The sequence below is a fragment of the Mus caroli genome, unplaced genomic scaffold (genome assembly GCF_978045245.1).
Source record: "Mus caroli unplaced genomic scaffold, Mus_caroli_1 scaffold_8, whole genome shotgun sequence".
NCBI lineage: Eukaryota > Metazoa > Chordata > Mammalia > Rodentia > Muridae > Mus > Mus caroli.
In genome coordinates this window covers 132,864,053-132,881,685 of record NW_028227263.1, presented here as the reverse complement: position 1 = coordinate 132,881,685, position 17,633 = coordinate 132,864,053, and the positions used below count along the sequence as shown (strand labels likewise).

General features: G+C 43.6%; 1 pseudogene; it reads left to right on the top strand.

Moving 5' to 3' along the window:
- The first annotated feature begins 8,749 nt into the window (after window positions 1–8,749).
- Window positions 8,750–15,734, top strand: LOC147003570 (MLV-related proviral Env polyprotein pseudogene; annotated as a pseudogene).
- The last annotated feature ends 1,899 nt before the right edge of the window (window positions 15,735–17,633 follow it).

Here is a 17,633-nt window from a genome sequence, read left to right as displayed (position 1 = left end):
AAAAAATAAAGAAAAATAAACCCATTGTTTGATGGATATGCTTAAATTTAATTTATTTACATGGTAACAGAGAGACTGTGGAGTTGACATTTGGGCAAGACTTCTAACAGTTTAGAGGAGGTGCCTTGTGTCTGAGAGATGCCTCAGTCAGGAAGTAGGTCACATTATATATAGTCAGGAAGACTGAGTATAAATCTCATCCCACAATTATAAATATGAATCAAAACACTGTCATATGATCCCAGTACATGGGACGCAGAAACTAGAACTATGAGTGGCTACATAACTTTCCCAATTGTCTATGACAAGTGAATGAGATACCATATCTAGAAAACTGAGGTTCTCTGATGTTGAAATATAGCTCTCACACATATACAGTGTTGTATACACAGCATTGACATCCCCATGAGAAATACCTTTATGAATACTCATGCTTCGGTGCAAATGTTCAAATCTGGAAAGACTTAGTATAAATATAATTACATTGAATCCTATTTCAGAATATATATTTTTATAGTTCTCAGTCACTAATATTAAAAGGTGGTGGAATTTTTCAAACACCACTTACACACATGCATGGATGCTATTGCTCAAATCACATTTTAGAATTTTAGATATTGTGTTTAAATATTTGTTTAGATGGTTGGAAATTTTCTGGTAAATATTTTGTCACTTGAGACATAGTCTTAATGTGTAACCCTGGATAGGCTGGAACTAAGTAAGGGTAATTATAGTCCTTCTGTTTCTTTAGTCCTGGGATTAAAAGTATTAACTACCACACCCTGCTATTTATTTGAGATTTCTCCTCTATAAACAGGTTCTTATTTCAGGTCTTTTTATACTACATTTTCACTCCTTTTTGTTTTAAATTGTTTTTATTTCAGGACTGGCACCAAGTCTAAGTAAACTGCTTCTCTATTGTCCTGTCATGCTCCTAAGAGCAGAGACAGTGTGCCTTGGTGGAGACAAAACACAGGTGTTGGATTTCCCAGGTTTGAATTCTTTTCAGAACTCACTGATAAATAATCAAAGCTACCCTCTACTCCTAAATTAAAGCTATGACTTTAAGGGCATCTTTGCTCAAGGGTGGTTGATTATGGCTAGTAATCAATGGGATGGACAAAGAATTATATATCTTAGAAATAAAGCTGGCTCACACAGCCCAATGAAGTGATGGGTGTAGAGGGAGAAACCACTAATAGACTAATGGCGGGATGTAGGGGTTGGGAAAGCCAGAAGCTCACAGTGTTCCAGAGAGGTTTCCCCTTACCTACTGCCTTTAGCTTTGGAGAACCCTCAGATAAACTTCAGATCCTCACACTGGGGACCAAGGGCTGTCACCTTCTGATTTATTTCTGTTGTGCTTCTCAGATTTTTGAAATGTACTCCAAGTGCTAAAAGTAAATAGGAAGTGATAATGGCTGGTGATAGAAGCTGTGCAAAGCAATATATCCATAGAGAAAGAACAAAATGGCAAATGCTTTCCAATAATTGATTCCACAATGAGGGTAAGAAGGTAATAAAGTTAACTTGTAGAATCAGGTACAGCAGGTTAAGGGGGGAAATATTTTGTGTAGAGATAGAGATAATGGGTTTAAGCTGGTGAATGTATTCATTGTCAGTTCACTTCTACTAGTGAACTTCTAGTAAACAGGCAGGGAGGAGGTGTCCATGTAGAAAGTCTTAAATTATGTTGGTGTGATGACCCTTCTGAAACCTTAAAACTACAGTTTATGTATTTACACAATGTGCATTGTTGCTGCTATCAGAAGCTTGCTTATTCTAGACTATCATCTGGTGTTTTACTCTTTTGAAGATTTTTATAAAAGATTCTTGGAAAACAGGAGCAATTATTGGGTTTTGTCTTATTTTAGCTTTCCTTTTGCAAACAGTTTACAGTGTTTTGTTTTTCCTTGCAAGCTATGTATGAATCTTCTGTGGATGGATATGCATACGTTATTAATGGATTTGTTGTTTGCATTTACTCACTAAATCACAACTGGAAAAAAAATCCTTGAGTGTCCTAGTCATCGCCAATGTTGGCTAAGGCATTTGCTTAGCATCAAACTGTGTGTCATCTATGCTTCTTCTGGGAATACACTGTACACTCCACCAACTTATGGAAAAAGTTCTTTCTAACTGTCCCTAATTGTTTCCATGAATTTATTTGTGTGATTTGTTTTTGTTCTAATTCTAATCTAATGCTAACTCAAGGTGACTTGAAAATAATTCTCAATCCATCACATAGATGGTGTGACAGACAGACTTGTTAGTCTTTTTGGAAAGAGGCCATGAAAAAATAGATTTATAAATTGGGTAATCAGAGTCTGATTCCAGTCACAGGATAATCTGAGCTGTGTGCTCACAATGGTGTTCACAGTGCACAGCAGTTATGAGTTTTTCCTTTCATATCAAGACACTGGGACTAAAAGACTGAGGAAATAAGTAGATTAGGGAAGGTCAATTCTGTTTCTAGGTTTTGAAGTAAGAACCTAAAGGGATGCTCTTGTGTAATAGGAGCCAAATCCTGCTAGGGAAGACAATTTCCTCTCTGTGGAGTCCAGTTCTTGCACTAGGTCTCCCTCCTTCTATACTGAAGTTGCTTGCTGCGATATGATGGTAACTCACTGCATATGGACACTTCTTCCTGAAAGGTGGAGTGTTCTCATTCTTTACACCCTGTGCAAATATGATTCCTTAGGTAACCAGAGATTCCCCTTTATAGTAGACATTTGAAAGCTGTAATAGCTTTTCTGTTACCTACTTCTTTCCCTTATGTTTAATAAATGGCCCTCAGCTTCAAATCTTATGTCCGGAGCCAGATACTTACATAATTATCATGAAAGTGTAATTAATTAAATAATAACCATTATATGTAAAGGGAATTTTGCACTGTATATAAAAAGTTTTATGTCAATAAGAGAGAAATGAATAAATTGCTTTATTCTTTTTTAATTCTTTGTGAGATTCCATGTAAAGTGTTCTTAATAGAGTATTTCCTTCAGTGATTAGCACAGTAAGTTTTTAGGCACATTCACCTTCTTCTCCCTAAGCAGATGGCACAGGAAAAAAAAATCTTCTCTGATATAAATACCTCACACTTGCCAGGACACACACACCATGGATGAATCATTTTGAAATCTCAGCCTGAAAGATGTGATGAACACAGATCTATGTTCTCTTCCTTCTCTCATACCTCTTAGTACTTGGATATTTTTTACTGAAAATGTGAACCTAAACAATCCAAGGGATCATCAAGGAGAAAGTTTTTATTGTATATATGCGGTATAAAATATCCAGATGTATCAGGAAGAGTCTAGAGCAGGTCTAGAAGGTAGTACAGTACAGTACATGGCCAGTGGACTGAATGGGCCATGAGGTGAGAGGAGGTAGAGTGAGAGAAGAAGAGAAGATGGAGGAGAAAGGACAGCTAACAGAAGCAAGAAGATAATGTGTCAAGAGAAGAACCAATAGACCATGAGCACCTGGTGAAAACAGCTGGCTTTATAGGAAAGAGAAACAAGGGAAAATAAATGAGGCTTGTGGACTACAGAAGTTTAGGGTAAGGGACTAGCATGAGAAGTGCTGAGAGGAGCCAGGACTCTGTAAGAGGGACTTGCAATGCTGTTAGAGTCTGGCAGCCAGAATCTGCTTTGGTTAATGAATAGACATTTCAGCTCGACATTTGTCCTGAGTGTCTTTGGGAACAAAGGAGTTTGAAGTGCTGAAACAGCCTAGAATGCTTGGGTGATAGGGAATGGCCCCCTAGGGGCAAGGCCATGCAACTTGCTCATACTTTAATGACACCAAAGTTCCTTCTGCATGTCTATCTGACATAACTTTTCTGCTCCAAGTACTGTAATAAAAGTTCAGCCCTGATTCCTAATTGCTTTCTTGGATAGTTCATTTAATTTTAACTTCTTGTTTTGTTAAGTTTTGTATTGTTTCTGACAGGAAGATGATTACAAGTTACTTCAGACCCCTGTGGAGATGCTGTCATCATAGGTCTAGTGTAGAGTTAAAAATCACCAATCTTTTGGGAAAGAATACTAGATGGTGGCCCTTTTAAGTGAGGGAGAGTGTGTCACCAAAGTTTCAGCAGAGACTCATTTCTGGTGGTGACTCTCTTCATCATGGGGTCATCTAGGGATGAGGTGAGTGACCAGGGCATAGAACTAGTAAAAACTAAAGACAACAGAAAGCAGTCCTTGGAGAATCGATGCTTATGCTCACCAAGTATCTTATTTTCTTCCTGAGATCCTCTTTTAATTGTATGTAAAGTATGTATTAAGAATTTATTTAAATATCTTTGCTGAAAAGGAAAGACATAGGGGAGGAAAAAAAGAAGAAAAATAGAAAACAGGAAGAAAAGGAGGAAGAGAGGAAGGAAGGAACAATATAAAGAAGGAAAACAGCTCAAGACATAGATAAGGTGGGCAAAAGGGACACACACATGGTTCAGGAAGTGCGAACTAGCATAGAGTTTTGTGTAAAATCATGGCTATTTTCAACCCAGGGCAGAGAAGACTGTCTCATGTGAACACTGTTCCTCCTGTAAGCTACTACTGAGTCTCTCTTTTCACTGATACCACCTGATTGTCTTCTTTCCTTTCTTCATTTAGCATGTATCAACCTTCTTATCAAAAGGATAAATACTATACCTCTGTAGGTATATATCATGCTGTCTGTCTACATGCAATTGTTTGTTGGTAGACATTTGGAATGATTTACTCTTTCAGCTGTTTTGGGAAGTTCTGCTGTGGAAGTGACTCAGGAGATATCACTTCAAGACCCTGATTTTTTAAAATATTTTTATTAGGTATTTTCCTCATTTACATTTCCAATGCTATCCCAAAAGTCCCCCATACCCTCTCCCCCCACTCCTCTACCCACCCACTCCCACTTTTTGGCCCTGGCGTTCCCCTGTACTGGGGCATATAAAGTTTGCAAGTCCAATGGGCCTCTCTTTCCATTGATGGCAAGACCCTGATTTTAATTACTTTTTAATCATAATAAGAAGTGGAATTGGTGAAGGAAAAAGCAATTTCTCTTCCATGAGAAAAAGTATTTTAAATACATAGGACACATACACCTTAAGAACATCTTCCAGAAAGGTATTTATAATAGCAACAAAATTAATAAAGCATAAGAAATTTCTTAGAAGATGTACTTTTTTTAGGAATGAAATTATTAAAATTTAAAACATACTCTATACATCATGGAAGAATTACATTTATGCCATGGAAGAAGCCAAATAACACAAGAATGACCATGGCAATATAAGTATAGAGTGTAAATCTGTAAGATTGCATAAACTATAATGACTGTCATTATTCCATGGCAATATTTATTATGAAACTATAATCCATTTTTGTTGTGGGTTTTTGTAACTAGCATACATAGTACTAGATTTCATTCTGACATTTTCAAGCAAATTTATTTTTGACTCTCCTCTTCCACATTTCTTCACCAATCCCTTCAACACCTTCTTGTACCTCTATATATTCTTTATAAACTATTCACTCCATTGCCACATATGCTCTATTTATTACCCTCCCCTTGATTCCTCAACATGTCTTTTGTCTGCATCTTTTGGCCTCCTTTTAGCTCATAACTGTTTTGTCTCCATCTACATTCATATGACCATGTCCCTGTTTAACAAACAACATGTGACCCTGGTTTTTCCTGAGTCTATCACTTTGCTGAATTTTTTGCAAGTCATCTAGTCCCTGAATATTTCATGATTTCATTTTCCTTTATAGATGAACAAAACTCCACTGTGTAAAGATACCATACTTCCATTATCTGCTGATGAAAATCTAGGATGGGCATCATTTCTTTGCTATTGTGAATAAGACAGTAGCATACATGGATGTGCAGGCATCTCTGAGGTAGCCCTAGAGTCATTTGGATGCATGCCCAGAAATTATATGGCTGAAATTCTATATTTAATTTCTTGAGAGATCTTTGTATTTTATTTCTGTATGTAGCACTTTGTCTTCCCAACAGTGTAGAATGATGACTCCTTTTCCCCACACCATAGTCACATGTGTATAATTTATTTATTGATTAACTCAGAAATAAGAGCATTTATTTGCAGCAATTTATTAAGTATAAGTCCTCAAGAATTAACACTATTATGTGGAAACAAATAGTAACTGAGGACACTAAGAGGAAAAAATTTTATGTGCACAATTTCTAAGAATACTAAAATATTATCTTAAACAATAACTGTTTTGAATATATAAAGAATGAGATTATATATCCAATCTATCTTATATGTAGGACCTATAGACTGCCTGAGATATAAATCCAGCATGGCATTGCTTTAAGATGTCCAGGCAATCTAGAACAATTTATTAAATGTCCAAAAACAGCCTTCTTAAAAGGCCAGCATTTTTTCTTATGAGTTGTATATGTGTAAGCAATTGCAAATTTGAGAACTAATAGCATCTGAGAGACGAACAATCTTAAGCAATTGTGAGCTCTGAGATATAATATTGACTATTAATATACAAATTAAGGTTTGAATGTTCAGCATTTTTAAACACCACTCACAGCATATAACTTAATTATCCATACTGAAGCAGGGGGAAGCTGAAAAGAATGAGCATGTGATCCAATTCACATCTACTTATTTCCCATAGAGGGGTTGTTTTAAACACAGTAACTGGGATGCATGCACCCATGAATTTATAGAAGATACAATAGCATTATAAAAACAATTTTTAATTTATCTTTGGGATATTGATTGTCAATTTTATTTAAAATGATGGTGTGTAATAGATCAAATATTAATATTCTGTAATAACCAAATTAATTGCTGTTTGGAACAAGGAACAGACACTTAGTCATGTTTTTAAGACACAATTTTTGCTATAGTTATCCCAAACTATATGCATTTATCTTATAATTCTTTGTTAGCACCACAGTGGCTTAATAGGATGCTGAAACTGTGCTTTGAGGTGAATGCCACCTTGGCCTTGCTCTTGAGAGGCATTAGCTAATAAAATACTTTCCACTTAGAAAACAATATACATTGAAAGCTTCAAACTCTTAGCTTCTTGATTACAGCTCACGAGGAGCAAAAACTCTTTACAATTACCAGAATGCAAAGGAAAAAACAAACCTTTAAATCTATAATAATTTTGTATAAAGTAGGCAAGTCAAATTGCAATGTCCTGATAAATTCTACAGCCTGATTGACCTTTTTTATAAACTTAGAATTTAAACCTTATTTAGAACAACATCTGCAGAGGTGCTCTTAGGAGAGAAGGAATTCTCTTCTTACTTTCTAGGATAAGAATCACATTAAATATTATTTCAGCTAGAAGTGTCTTAGGAGGCCCAGTTTTTTGGCCCGCTTATGCCACATGTTTGAGAAGACTCCTGAGTTGCCAATTTAAGGCTAACCTTCTGTAACCAATGTAACAATTATTTAATCTTAACCAATAACTTATGAGCTGATTGTGAAGACACACAGAGCACATTACCACTAAAAATCCAAATGAAGCAGCTTTAGACCAATCAAAGAATATTAATTTTTTTCTAGCTATAATTATAAAATAAAAAGCACTTTGTCATTAGCTAAATTCAATAATCACGAATGAAGAGAATTTTCTTAAGAAAAAAAACCATCTATAATCTATTTTGCCCCAAAACCATGAGGCTGTATCCCTTAAAAAACAAACAAACAAACAACAACAACAAACAGTTTTCCAGCAGGGGCCCTCCTGCTGTGCCTGATTCTGGATAAAGCATGTGGTCACTCTCAGCATTGCTTATACCAGCAATCTTTTGTTTTTCAACACAAAACATAGAACTGAAGAGTGGAAAATTCCTGGCAACCCGTTAAGGTCATAAACACCTGAGTCATAAGCATCTGGTTCCCAGGCCTCAGCCACTCCTGGAACATACCTTACCTTTCCTGGAACAATCATAATGTTCCAACGACCTCTGTAGAATGTCTCAACGCCCCAGAAGCATTGCCTAAGGTAGCACATGATCTATGATCTAATTGTTAAAAATTTTTTATGATTTCCCCTCCCTTCCCCTGGTTTGTGGTTTTTTTTTTTTCTTTAAAAGCTCTGTAAAACTTCAGGCCGGGGTCGAAACTCCTCTACTCCTGCCTGGAGCATGAGTCTCAACCCCAGCATGCTGGCCTGAGCTCTCGTCCTGTCTCGTTCTGTCTCGCTTTCAATAAAATTCCTCGTGTGATCACAAGATCCGGTCTCAGTGTCCTACTGGGTGCGCGTCGGTCCCGAGACTTGAGTGAGGGTCTCCCTACGGGGGGTCTTTCATTTGGGGGCTCGTCCGGGATTTGCGCGACCACCCAGGGGTCCTAGACCCACTTAGAGGTAAGATTCTCTGTTTTTGTCACAGTACTGTGTCTGTATTCTGTTTAGAAATCTGGTGCGATCGCGGTTTCGGTTTTTGCGGACGCTCAGTGAGACTATGCTCTGGGAGAGAGAGTGGTGTGGATAAAGGGTAGACGTACCCAGGTGTCCACCGTCCGTTCGCCCTGGGAGACGTCCCAGGAGGACAGGGGGAGGACCAGGGACGCTTGGTGGACCCCCATGGGAAAAGTCAGGAGATAGTCCTTCTCCTTGACGATCTGTGTCAGCGTTCTGATTCTAGGCCGACTGACTCTTTTCAGTGCCTTTGGTCGACACAAGGTCCACGTCGGTTTTGGTTTCTCTTTTCTCTCGTGTTTGTGTCTGCTTTTATTGTGTGTGTTGTCGAGCTCGAAATGGGACAGACAGTGACGACCCCTTTGACTTTGACTCTTGATCACTGGACTGAAGTAAGGACTAGGGCCCACAATCTGTCAGTAGATGTTAAGAAGGGACCTTGGCAGACTTTTTGTTCCTCCGAATGGCCGACCTTCGGAGTAGGTTGGCCACCGGAGGGAGCCTTTAACCTGCCTCTTATTTTTGCTGTCAGGCGCATTGTTTTCCAGGAAGTAGGAGGACATCCTGACCAGGTCCCCTATGTCATCGTCTGGCAGGACCTGGTCCACAATCCACCACCTTGGGTTAAGCCTTGGGCCGTGAGGCCCTCCGGAATGACGGTGGCAGTCGCAGAAACTAAACCCAAGCCAGCCCGACCCTCGGCTGGTCCTCCGGCACCCCCGAAGATCTATCCCGAGATCGAGGACCTTCCGTGGGCAGAGTCGCAGCCGCCCCCTTACCCTCTGCCACGGCCATCTGCACCCCCTGCCCAGGCCCCGCCACAGGCCCCTATTGAGAGAGACGGAGCGGTAGGGCCTGCGGCTGGGACACGGAGCCGGAGAGGTCGTAGTCCGGAGGGGGGACATGGACCCGATTCCACTGTCACCTTACCCCTCCGTGCCTATGTTGGTGGCCCCCCACCAGGCCCCGACGAACTTGCCCCATTGCAGTACTGGCCTTTCTCATCAGCTGACCTGTACAACTGGAAGACTAATCACCCTTCCTTTTCAGAGAATCCCTCGGGCTTGACTGGGCTTCTCGAGTCCCTCATGTTTTCCCACCAGCCCACTTGGGATGATTGCCAGCAACTTTTGCAGGTTCTCTTCACCACGGAGGAGAGAGAAAGGATCCTGCTGGAAGCCAGGAAGAATGTCCCAGGACAAGATGGGACCCCCACTAATCTCCCCAATCTTATAAATGAAGCCTTCCCCTTGACCCGTCCTAACTGGGATTACAACACTGCGGAAGGTAGGGAGCGTCTCACGGTCTACCGCCGGACTCTAGTGGCGGGGCTCAAAGGGGCCGCACGGCGACCCACCAATTTGGCCAAGGTAAGAGAGGTTCTTCAGGGTCCAGTGGAGCCGCCCTCTGTTTTCTTAGAACGACTAATGGAGGCTTACAGGAGGTATACACCGTTTGATCCCTCCTCTGAGGGACAAAAAGCAGCCGTGGCTATGGCTTTCATTGGTCAGTCAGCCTCTGATATCAAGAAAAAGTTACAGAGATTAGAGGGGCTCCAAGATTATACTTTACAGGATTTAGTAAAGGAAGCTGAGAAAGTGTATCACAAGAGAGAGACAGAGGAAGAGAAACAAGAGAGGGAGAAGAAAGAGATAGAAGAGAGAGAGAATCGGCGTGATCGCCGCCAGGAGAGAAACTTAACTAGGATTTTGGCCGCAGTAGTAGGTGAAAGAAAGTCAGAGAAAGGACAGTCAGGGTACCTGGGCAACAGGGCAAGAAGACCTCCAGGAGAACAGAGACCTCCACTTGAAAAAGACCAGTGTGCTTACTGTAAAGAGAAAGGACATTGGGCCAGAGATTGCCCCAAAAAGAAGCCAAGAGGACCCAAGGTGTTGACTTTGGGAGAAGTCTAGGGGAGTCGGGGCTCGGATCCCCTCCCCGAGCCTAGGGTAACACTCTCTGTGGAGGGGACTCCTGTTAATTTTTTAATAGACACGGGAGCAGAACATTCAGTCTTGACTAAACCGTTAGGACAATTAGGAAATAAGAAGACCATGGTAATAGGAGCTACTGGCAGTAAATTTTACCCCTGGACCACTAAGAGAGTTTTGGAAATAGGAAAAAATCAAGTAACTCACTCTTTTCTTGTGATTCCTGAGTGCCCTGCGCCCCTTCTGGGACGGGACTTGTTAACCAAACTAAAGGCTCAAGTTCAGTTCACCTCAAAGGGGCCAGAAGTCACTTGGGGAGAGACCCCTATAGCGTGTTTGGTTTTAAATTTAGAAGAAGAGTATCGCCTCCATGAGCAGGGTCCCAAGCAACTGCCAGACCCTGAATGGCTCTCTGCTTTTTCTGGAGTCTGGGCTGAGCAAGCAGGAATGGGATTAGCTAAGCAAGTACCACCGGTCGTGGTAGAGTTAAAAGCCGATGCCTCCCCCGTCTCGGTCAGACAATACCCTATGAGTAGGGAAGCCAAAGAAGGCATCCGGCCACATATTCAGAGACTGATAGAGCAAGGAATTCTAGTGCCTTGCCAATCCCCTTGGAACACTCCTCTCCTGCCAGTGCGAAAGCCTGGGACTAATGATTATCGACCAGTGCAAGATTTGAGAGAAGTTAACAAGAGGGTGCAGGACATTCACCCTACCGTTCCAAATCCTTACAACCTACTAAGTTCCCTCCCGCCAGAGCGGACTTGGTACACTGTTCTAGACTTAAAAGATGCCTTTTTCTGCCTTCGATTACACCCTAACAGTCAGCCATTGTTCGCTTTTGAGTGGAGGGACCCAGAAGGAGGACACACGGGCCAGCTAACCTGGACAAGGTTGCCCCAGGGATTCAAAAACTCCCCTACTCTTTTTGATGAAGCACTCCACCGTGACCTCGCGCCTTTTAGGGCGCAGAACCCTCAGATTTCTCTTTTACAGTATGTAGATGACTTACTGGTTGCAGCCTCAACTCGGGAACTGTGCCTTGATGGAACCAAGAAGCTCCTGAATGAATTGGGTGAGTTGGGGTACCGGGTATCGGCCAAGAAAGCTCAGCTATGTCGCACCGAGGTGACCTACCTAGGATACACTCTTCGAGAAGGAAAGCGATGGCTCACCGAGGCTCGGAAAAAGACTGTGATGCTGATCCCAACCCCCACCACCCCGCGCCAAGTACGTGAGTTTCTGGGGACGGCAGGCTTTTGCAGACTCTGGATACCAGGGTTCGCAACACTGGCGGCCCCTCTATATCCACTTACTAAGGAAAAAGTCCCTTTCACCTGGACTGAGGAACACCAAAAAGCCTTTGACAGCATAAAGGCAGCCCTGCTTGCAGCCCCCGCTCTGGCTCTGCCAGATTTAACTAAACCTTTCACCCTATATGTTGATGAGCGGGCTGGAGTAGCCCGCGGAGTTTTGACTCAGACTCTGGGGCCCTGGAAGCGACCGGTGGCCTACCTATCTAAAAAGCTAGACCCAGTTGCCAGCGGTTGGCCCTCTTGCCTGAAAGCCATTGCGGCAGTAGCCCTGCTTGTTAAAGACGCTGATAAGCTTACTCTGGGTCAGCATGTGACTATAATTGCTCCCCATGCTCTGGAGAGTATTGTACGACAGCCCCCTGACCGGTGGATGACTAATGCCCGGATGACCCACTACCAGAGCTTGTTGTTAAATGATCGAGTGACTTTTGCTCCACCTGCCATCCTCAATCCTGCCACCCTCCTCCCCTTGGTGGATGACTCTGTCCCTGTACATCGGTGTGCCGATGTGTTGGCTGAAGAAGCTGGAACAAGAAAAGATCTGACTGACCAACCATGGCCGGGTGTGCCAAATTGGTACACAGATGGCAGCAGCTTCGTGGTGGAGGGAAAAAGGAGAGCAGGAGCGGCAGTGGTAGACGGAAAGAAGGTAATTTGGGCAAGTAGCCTTCCGGAAGGGACTTCAGCTCAGAAGGCCGAGCTTCTGGCGTTGACCCAGGCACTACAGATGGCTGAAGGTAAGGCAATCAATATTTACACTGACAGCCGCTATGCATTTGCCACAGCCCACATTCATGGGGCCATCTACAAGCAAAGGGGACTGCTCACCTCAGCTGGTAAAGATATTAAAAACAAAGAAGAAATCCTAGCCCTGCTAGAGGCTATCCACCTGCCAAAAAAGGTGGCTATTATCCACTGCCCAGGCCACCAAAAAGGGCAGGATCCTGTGGCCCAAGGAAATCAGATGGCTGATATAGCAGCAAAGCAGGCAGCCCAGGGGGTGATGGCTTTGGCAGGAAAGAGTGGGCCCTCATCAGGACCCTCACCAGTGACTCACCCTAATTGTATATTCTGCCAAAAGGAAGCAGTATTGGTGGGGGGAGGCGAGCCCCAGCCAGGACCTCATCAAGCAGCTCGCCAGGACCAAGAAAAAGAATATGATATCAGGGAGCTCATCTGGACTGCGGACCGGCTTCCTTATTTTTCTCAAGAGCATATCGAGCTGTCTGCCAAACAAGGGAGAGAGTTTGTCCAGAAACTGCATCAATTCACCCATCTAGGGGTTGACAAACTCTTGAAACTTATTAAAAATTCCAGGTATCAGATCCAAGGATTAAATGCGGTGGTACAACAGGTAGTAGAGTCCTGTCGGGCTTGTGCGCTCACTAACGCTGCCCGACCTTATAAAGAACAAGGAAAAAGGCAACGAGGAAACCGTCCTGGAGCTTACTGGGAAGTTGATTTTACTGAAATCAGGCCAGGAAAATATGGTAATAAATATTTGCTAGTATTTATAGACACTTTCTCGGGATGGGTTGAGGCGTTTCCTACAAAATCTGAGACGGCGCAGGTGGTTGCTAAGAAAATTCTGGAAGAGATTCTGCCTCGGTTTGGGATTCCCAAGGTAATTGGCTCGGACAACGGGCCCGCATTTGTTGCCCAGGTAAGTCAGGGATTGGCCTCACAATTGGGGACTGATTGGAAGTTACATTGTGCTTATAGACCCCAGAGCTCAGGACAGGTAGAAAGAATGAATAGGACTCTAAAAGAGACCCTAACTAAATTAGCCATTGAGACCGGTGGTAAAGACTGGGTGACCCTCCTTCCCTTTGCGCTCCTTAGAGTCCGAAACACACCTGGACGTTTCGGTCTCACCCCTTATGAAATCCTGCATGGGGGACCGCCCCCCTTGACTGAGTCTGGCGGGATATTGGATCCCTGTGCTGACTCTTCCTCACCCTCTGCTCTGTTTACTCATTTAAAGGCCTTAGAAGTTGTCAGAACACAGATCTGGGACCAGATCAAAGAAGCATATGCACCAGGGACTACAGCAGTACCACACGGGTTCCAGGTTGGAGATTCGGTCCTTGTCAGACGACATCGAGCCAGTACTCTTGAGCCTCGGTGGAAAGGACCATACCTGGTGCTGTTAACAACCCCCACGGCAGTAAAGGTAGACGGAATCGCCGCCTGGATTCACGCCTCCCACGTCAAGAAGGCTCCTAGCCAGGATAAAGGCAACCATGAAGACAGCTGGACGGTGGCAGCTACTGACAATCCTCTTAAGCTTCGCTTGCGTCGCAAGAATCACCCTAGGCCTGAAGGACCACAACCCACACCAGCCTCTGACCTTAACTTGGCAGGTTCTCGGTCCTGATTCGGATCAGGTCTTGTATACCGCCTCCAAACCGGCACCACCAGGGACGTGGTGGCCAGACCTAGCCTTTTGCCTCAAACAGATTATTCCAGCTGCTAGAAGCACTCCCCCTAATTTAGTAAGAAGTTATGGGTTCTATTGCTGCCCAGAGCACGGTAAGCGGTCCATATGTGGAGGGCTAGCCTCCTCTTATTGCGGCCAATGGAGTTGCGTTACTTCCAATGATGGTGACTGGAAGTGGGCTAGTGGTCATGCTCCTGATAAGGCTGAGTTCTCTTTCCAAAACTCAGGGCCTGGACCACATGCCATAATGGAACTGTATGGAAGAACTGACTGTCGCTCTGATGATCTAGATAGAATACTGATCAAATTTACAGACACAGGAAAAAATCAGGACTCCAAGGCATGGATAAGGGGCATGCGATGGGGAGTAGTTTTTTATGACTATAACGGGGAGCCTGGATCGTCAGTCATAGTTCGTTTGAGCATCAGTAGCCCCCCAGCCCAACCAGTAGGACCTAACTCTGTTCTAGCCGAAAAGCCCTCAGTACCGCTTCCTAGACCTACTCCACCAGACAATTTGGCCAAGACTCACACTCCTTCCTTAGATCGGGTTCCAACCACTCCCAGGCCCCCAGACACTGAGAATCGCCTGTTTAGCCTAGTACAAGGGGCATTCCTGGTCCTCAATCGCACTAATCCCAACATTACTCGGTCTTGCTGGTTGTGCTATGCCTCAAGCCCCCCTTATTATGAAGGAATTGCTCAGATCAGGACTTATAATAAAACTTCAGACCACTCTCTATGCCCTTGGGGGGAGAACAGAAAGTTGACTCTGGCAGCAGTCTCAGGAAGTGGACTTTGTTTAGGTCAGGTACCTCGTAACAGACGGCACCTCTGTAACCAGACCCAGGACGTCCAGTCTAGTGAAGGTGGTCAATATCTAGTGCCCCCCAGGGACACAGTATGGGCTTGCAACACAGGTCTCACTCCTTGTGTGTTTACTTCTGTTTTTGATGGTTCCAAGGATTTCTGCATTCTGGTTCAACTTGTTCCTAGACTCCTGTATCATGATGACCGCTCCTTTGTAGATGAGTTTGATCACCGAGTCCGCTGGAAGAGAGAACCTATCACCTTAACCTTGGCAGTACTTTTTGGACTAGGAATAGCCGCTGGAGTAGGTACAGGTACCGCTGCCTTAATTCAGACCCCCCAGTATTATGAAGAATTACGTGCAGCTATGGATATTGATCTTGGAGCTATAGAACAGTCTATAACCAAATTAGAAGAATCTTTAACTTCCCTATCCGAAGTAGTTTTACAAAACAGAAGGGGACTGGACTTGTTATTCCTCAAAGAAGGAGGACTCTGTGCTGCCCTAAAAGAAGAATGCTGCTTTTATGTTGATCATTCAGGAGTAATCAGGGATTCTATGGCCAAGCTTAGAGAACGCTTAGATATGCGTAGAAGAGAAAGAGAAGACAGACAAGGATGGTTTGAAAGTTGGTTTAATAAGTCTCCATGGTTTGCTACCCTTCTCTCTACTATAGCTGGGCCCTTAATAATTCTTATGCTCTTACTTACTTTTGGACCGTGTATTCTCAATAGACTAGTGACCTTTGTAAAGGAAAGAGTAAGTGCTGTTCAGGTAATGGTCCTGCGGCAGCAATACCAGTTTTTGCAAGAAGATAGCGTCTAGCTCTAAGATTAGAGCTTGTCACAAAAAGGAGTGGGGAATGAAGAGTGGAAAATTCCTGGCAACCCGTTAAGGTCATAAACACCTGAGTCATAAGCATCTGGTTCCCAGGCCTCAGCCACTCCTGGAACATACCTTACCTTTCCTGGAACAATCATAATGTTCCAACGACCTCTGTAGAATGTCTCAACGCCCCAGAAGCATTGCCTAAGGTAGCACATGATCTATGATCTAATTGTTAAAAATTTTTTATGATTTCCCCTCCCTTCCCCTGGTTTGTGGTTTTTTTTTTTCTTTAAAAGCTCTGTAAAACTTCAGGCCGGGGTCGAAACTCCTCTACTCCTGCCTGGAGCATGAGTCTCGACCCCAGCATGCTGGCCTGAGCTCTCGTCCTGTCTCGTTCTGTCTCGCTTTCAATAAAATTCCTCGTGTGATCACAAGATCCGGTCTCAGTGTCCTACTGGGTGCGCGGCGGTCCCGAGACTTGAGTGAGGATCTCCCTACGGGGGTCTTTCAGAACATTTAGCCATTCAGACGACTAGACACGAACACACATGAATTGAACACGTGGACAGACCGGTGCACCAGACATTAGATAAGACCTTAGACAAAACCACAAAGAGAGCAGAGAACTTCTGCTATAGGGCCCAGAGAGAACAAAGCAGGGCGCCCCTAAAATTTCTCTCTGCTTCTGGGGCATTTTTCTCCTGCCTGATGCAGTTTCTGACTGTGGCCAATCCGCCTGATTATTAAATCCAAACCCTTTTATCTCTCTCACCTAAAAAAGCAGCTTCTGGAAGCTGCGGCTGACTGCCTGTTACATTCCTAGATCCTGTATCTCACTGCTGAACCTAAGTGAACCCAGCATGCAGGTTTAGCGCTGTTCCAACTTAGCCCGTACCACACCTTCTCCGGTAAGAATTTTCTTTAATTCTTTTCTTCTTCCATGGAGCTCTAAACCAGCAGTGTTTCTTACAAATGTCCTCTGCCATTCCCAGGTCCCGTGTTGGTTCGCCAAATTGTTGGGGCCGGCCTGCGACTCTCAAGTCCGGGTTTGAGCCTGGGAGGCATCTTGGAACTGGAAGAGAAGAGGGAATCTAGGCAGGTAGAGAAATAATGGAACCAAGACAAGCTAGTCTGCTCAAGGTTCAAATTTTTAATGGCGGACACACTTTATAAAGGAGAGGGGAGGCCCATTCCCGCCAAGCTGGAGGTAACCACTTGTAGAGTGTAGAATTAGATGTATCCTTCCCAGCTGCAGGTGACCACGTGTAGGATCAGATATAGACTTCAGAACAGCTAGGCAGACTCCCAGCAGGTAGCAGCAGTGGCAGTGGCAGAACAATAGAGTGATCCAGGGAGGCAGGCTCCACCCTAGGTGATCTTAGTGGTAAGCAAAGTCAGGTCTGGCTCAGCCTGCTTCAGGCTTGTGGGGGGAGGTTACAGATGATAAATAAAGTAGTGGGAATTTGTGGTGGATGTGCATGTGGTGCATGCAGAGGACAGAAAAGTAGTTGGTATTCTCCTGTATCCCTGTCTGCTTTATTTCTTGAAGCAGGGTCTCTGTGTGAATCTTCTCTCTCTCTCTCTCTCTCTCTCTCTCTCTCTCTCTCTCTCTCTCTCTCTCTCTCTCTCTCTCTCTCTCTCTGTGAGTGTGTGTGTGTGTGTGTGTGTGTGTGTGTGTGTGTCTTTTTCTAAGATAGCCAGAAACACTCAGCAATTATATGCAGGTTGTGTGATCTAAACTCAGGTGCCCTAAGCACTTTTCTTTGTTGAGCCATCTCTCCCACACCCACATCACCCATTTTAAGCATAGAATTCAGCTTTTTCTTCTCTTCTATTGGAAAAAAAATACTAATCTTTCTTTTAGGATCTATTTTTATTATTTTAAATAACATTTGT